General features: G+C 39.6%; 1 long non-coding RNA gene across 1 annotated transcript in view; it reads right to left on the bottom strand.

Moving 5' to 3' along the window:
- Positions 1-751: 751 nt before the first annotated feature.
- LOC147752444 (uncharacterized) overlaps positions 752-5,361 on the bottom strand; it is a 10,806-nt gene continuing 6,196 nt past the window's right edge. Inside the window, exons 2-3 of the long non-coding RNA XR_015314047.1 lie at positions 4,286-4,387; positions 752-1,495 (exon numbers count right to left, since the gene is read on the bottom strand). This is a non-coding gene — a long non-coding RNA (uncharacterized LOC147752444). The remainder of the gene's footprint in view (positions 1,496-4,285; positions 4,388-5,361) is intronic.

Below are 5,361 nucleotides of genomic sequence, written 5' to 3'. Positions count from 1 at the left end.
ACGTTAAGCCGTTATGTGCGCGTCATATGTAGTAGCTGCTATCCGATTTTCCATTAACTATCTACTATGAACTCGGCTTGACTGATCTCATTAGTTCGATTGATCTCAGTCTATGGGTCAGTTGCAGCCGCATTTTCGTAAATAGAATAGCAAGTCATGAAAATATATTTAACGTGATCTCGCAATCTATCCCGATTTTCCTATACGGTAGTACACTGATGGTGTTCTACGTTGTTGTTATTGTCGAAAACGGCAAGAGTCAGGTGGATATGTGAAGTACGGCCATCATAACGAAGACCGACTGTGTTGACGGTGTTCGTGTCTTGCAGTAGTGTTCTCGACACAGGGAGATCCGCGAAAGAAAAAGCTTTTCATAAGTATCATGGAACGATAGAATCGAGCACCATGGGCTAATGAGTCATATAGAACTTAGCTACGGAAGCCACTGAAAGATAAGGCATGATGGTCAACTTTCAAAAGGTCGAGGAGTTCCAACAAGGCTCGTTTGCGTTGTAAATAGGCTATTTGCCAACTGAGCGAATTGAAACTTATGCTGGTAAAAATTATGGAAAATGGCGACACAGAATAGCGTAGAAGTATATGGAAACTTTCAGTTTCGAGCTAGCAGCTTCCACTGTTTCTAAATAGCATCGCTTAGACAAGACCACAAACGCTTCCTTACTTGGTAGGGAGAAATAGGATAAGATAGCTCTACTTTTGCTTAATAACATAGACTAATATCTAGTTTTCTAGTTGAAGTAAGCTTTTGTTTATTTGTGTGAAATTTTCACATTGTTTGCTTATTACTTAATAATGCAAATTATCAATAGGACAAACCGAATTTGTTTCTGTTATTAATTAATTAAGCCATGTAGTGTCGTATATAAGCTGGGGGATTTTATGTCGGAGGTCTAATCAGCGACAACTAGCATAACACACAAAAGTAGCTGAAGTGCCTGTACACTGATGGGTAAAGGTAGAATCTGGGTTTCGCTCTTCTTCAGGCTACACCTTTTTTTCTTTTTTTTTTTTTTAGTGCTTTATCATTCTGTGGTGGCATCGATGATACATAATACATAAATATTAACCATATTATTGACGTAGGGAAAGCTTTTAAACGAATTCATTAGACCGCCTTGTGCCCACAGCTGTACAAATCCTTTGTACATACACGATACTATACTTATTGTCATATGGATTTTGATCCGAACAATGATACTTAGAGATAAATATTTCAAGGACGGTTACTGAGGGAAAACGTTTCTATTGATTTAGAAAATTAATAGTGGATGTTGACTTCTACTGGTATTTTTGTTGAAATAAATGAATAGAATAGGTAGACGATCTCCGTCGTACAGAGTGTTTACCACCGTGTAACATTATCACGATCTTTTCAGGATTTAACGATCGTCTGCTGAGCTCGATGTTTTTATCAGATGCGTAAATGATTTTATATTTCGTCGAACTGTTTCGCGCAGCGCGTTTCGATAAACATCTGTAAAGGCGTAGAAAAGAGGCCCGGTATTGCAAATCTATCTATAGACCATATAGCCTATAATAGTATTTATTCATTTGATGTCGTTGATAAAGGGCAATATTGTCGCTCGCCACTGTTTGTTGTACGAATCGGTCAAAAGGGCAGGGCTTCAAAGGAAGTATTAGAGAATATAGTTTTTTTCCACTTGTAGCGACCTAAGTGACAGTTTGAAGGGTCACGAACAGCTCGTCAATGCCTCTCGAGCTAATAGAACTGGAAGCAGATAGTCACGGCAACGGTCGAAAAATACATTTTGTTTCACCTTAGTGGGACTTCAGTGAAGGACAGGCTTAACTATGTGTGGACGTAAACAGGGCTCACACGATCCTTCAGCCATCGTAAATGGCGGTCGTGTTTATCAAAACCATTGACAGAACAAAGTGACGACGTTTTGGATACAACGGATAGCGACAAAGTAAATTCAATTTTTGGAGCGGATGCTGTTGAAATCATGTTCTCATAGCCATCCACTTGAACGAGGCAGACTAATTGTGCTACGCGACGCTATTTAAATGATTATTTATTATAGTTCACGGATATTTATCAGCAGTATTCGGAAGTCGGGCTTTGTGACTTCGAAATTTCCCACCAGCGCGGTAAGGAGTTCTAGACAAATTTCTCCAAGGAACTCAAAATGCCAAACCATGGTCGATGTATGTGAGCAAATGTTGCTGGTTCTTTCTTAGAAAGTGTCGCTTTCTATTAATATGGGCTTGCCCCTATTTATAATAAGCTTCTTAAGTGTTACCTTGCAGACGACAGAGCTCCAAAAACGTTCAGATGGCACTAGAAAGTTAGGGTTAATTGTCCACGGCCTTTCCTGCTGCTTTACCTAGACATGAAGTCAAAGACAGTTTACCTCATCCGTCCAACATCTTAACTAGCGAAGGCATGCGAGCGCTACTAGAGTGATATATTAGACTTCTGACAGAAACCGTATAAGTAAGGTGCGCTTGCGAACATATATTGACAACGTCTCATAGCGGCTGACTACGCAGTTAATATTGAAACGAATATAAATAATTTTCTAGCGTAAAAACAGCGCTACAATTCCAGAAAAATCTATTTGCAACAGCATGCACTCGGTAGAGCCACTACTATCAAACGTCGTAGTCTACCAAAAACCATTGTTTCTCTATTTTCTAAACAACAACACGGTCACGGAGTCATGTAGCATTAGGTTCAGCCTAGTTAAACTAAAATCACTTCAAATACGATAGACTAGTATTAGTTGCAGTGCTCAAGCCGAGCTTTAACAGCGTTCGTTTAGCCGCCGAGGTGACCCCTGGCTTGCAGAACAGCGTAATCATTACATGTACTGATGGGGCATTTCGTAAAATAAGCTGCTTCATGAAGTCGGGCATTCAATGTCATATATCGATGGCTAGAACATCTTAAAATGATAGACGTTATGACAAATGGACCGCTAACGCGGTGTGATGCGGTCAGAGAGGACAATGAACAGGAGTACATTCATCCTTCATAAGCTCTCTCGATTCGATTCTGTATTATGCGCACTACATAGTGTATTCCGCTATCTACTGAGATCAACTTAATTTCAGCTCAGTGGACCAACTCTAATTCGAAATAGGGAAAACACAATGGCCTAAAGATTACTCCACCGACCCATTATTCAGGAGTATGTTTGCGGGGATGATAAAGCCGAAAGCAATCGATGGGAAACGTATTTTTCCATTAAGCCATTATTAGTAGACACGGTAGTGTCGTAAAGCACAGATTGCCAAGGGTCAGTATTTCAGATAGAGGTGAAAGGTTGTTGTAGGAATTGTCCTAAAATCGTACTATTCAGAAAGTATTCGTGGAACGCGTTCAGCTACTAAGTAACGTGTCGGTGTTGACACTGGCTTAGCATAATATGTGCAGTAAGTTATTTCATTGTAGCCCACAAGCACAGATCTAGCACAAATCTGTAGTCCAGATGGTTGTCGCACGTGCATTTTATGTTTTGCTTAGTGCAATACTAAATACAAGTCGCAGAGACAAACTGGTATAGAAAGCGACAAAGGTTTTTCGAAGTTATCTATGCGTTCATATGCGCAATCGCTAGAGAGACGGCTCGAAACGTTCACACTAGAACAACTTATCACGACAAATGGACCTGTCAGAACTTGAGTAAATGTCGAGGACCACAAGAAGCGGCTGGGATTTTCAATTTTGTACGAAAGAAAATTTCCGAGTTCGTAGAGGAGGAGCGTTCGGTTTTGGGAAGAGGCCTTAAGCCTTATTATGCCTGCCCACAGACGACGTTTTCTCTGTCGAACCGTCGGGCTCACAATTTCGAGCTATGGAATCCCTTTGGATTTTGCTGCAATGGGAACCGTACCGTCCGTGCATTCGGCCAGGGCAACAACCTTCATCTATGTCCCTCAGCTTATCTAATTTTCTTTCCCTTATAAAAATGTATATTTATGGAAACGAAGGTTCAAATTAGAACGCACGATTTATGCAAACCTGGTTTACAAAACCAGCCTTGCTGTCGTTCCAACGTTAATTAGGATATAACCCAAATGTTAATAACAGTTAACTAGTCGCAATACCTGGTTATTTGTATTCACGCTGACTTCACCCGTACGTGGATACTTGATAGCGGCTCAGTAATTCTTAAAGCCCTGACAATCTACATAGTTACAAGCATTCGCTTGGTCCTGTCGAAAGGTCAGGTGGGTCATTTCTTTCTGGGTTTGTCAAGGGGTGTTCGTCGCATCAAATTGCTCAAAAACTACCCACCTTAAATTTAATGCCGCTTTCGTCACAGCTCGCTGAAGCTTTCCTCAGCTTGATTCCTTTTCTCACAGCGATCTGACTCGCGTAGGTAATCAAACAAAACAACTGAAAAGTGCAAGCGTCATAATCAACACGCGCCATGGGTAGGATTGAGTCACTGTTCCATCAATAACAAAACGTTAATATCGTTGGTCGAATACTTTCGTAAATCACTCTATTACGAATACTACGAATAGACCAGTTGGGTATCCTTCCTTTTTTTGCAATACGCGAAGGCAATTAAACTAAGTTCAATGAAGACTCGGAAATTTTTAATAAACTTCATAGCACAACAGAGAACGTCGTATATACATACATTCTGTACCATTGTATCAATGTGTTATTAGATGTATTCGCTAATGTGAATTTGTTTTATACGAGGGAAAACAAGGATTTCAGGTCATAGAAAAATATCATGTTATCCGCTTAAAAACATTTTCAATGATTTCAATGGTTTTTGCCCACAAAAGCAGAACAACTGATTCATAGTGTCAACTCGTTAAAACCAATAGACCAGTATAGAATACAGATATTTTTATCTCCTTTCGTTTTAGTGTTGTGATATGTTTATGGTCTGGCTTCAACAACATAATATAATACCATTTATTTCTCCGAGAGATGTCTATGCTAGTGTTATGCCTACGCTGTAGTCCTTATTAAGCGCAAATATTTCTATAATATCTACTTGTATATAAAGACTAATCAATAAGGGGTATGCCATTTATGTTCGCACAAATGAAGTCCACGGGTTTCGATCGAGGTGTGGCACTTCTAAAAGGTGATCATTCCAATGCCTAAAATCGATGAGATAATAAGGCCACTGTATTTTAGAAGGTTCGATGCGAATCGACCTAATCACTCAATTATTTTTTTTAAATTTTTTAAATTCTTTTCTACCTCAAGTTTCCGATCACGAGCTTCTAATAAATGGTCTGTGGTTCAACAAGCAGAAACACTGCAGTTACATTGTATGTGAATTCGACCTCTTGTTGTAACTTTACAATGTCCTACAACAGGTCATCTCAAAGGTTATACACTGC

This window comes from Varroa jacobsoni, unplaced genomic scaffold (genome assembly GCF_002532875.2).
Source record: "Varroa jacobsoni isolate VJ856 unplaced genomic scaffold, vjacob_1.0 scaffold_1253, whole genome shotgun sequence".
Classification (NCBI taxonomy): domain Eukaryota; kingdom Metazoa; phylum Arthropoda; class Arachnida; order Mesostigmata; family Varroidae; genus Varroa; species Varroa jacobsoni.
The sequence above is the reverse complement of the archived record's forward strand: the minus strand, read 5'-3'. Positions and strand labels throughout refer to the sequence as shown.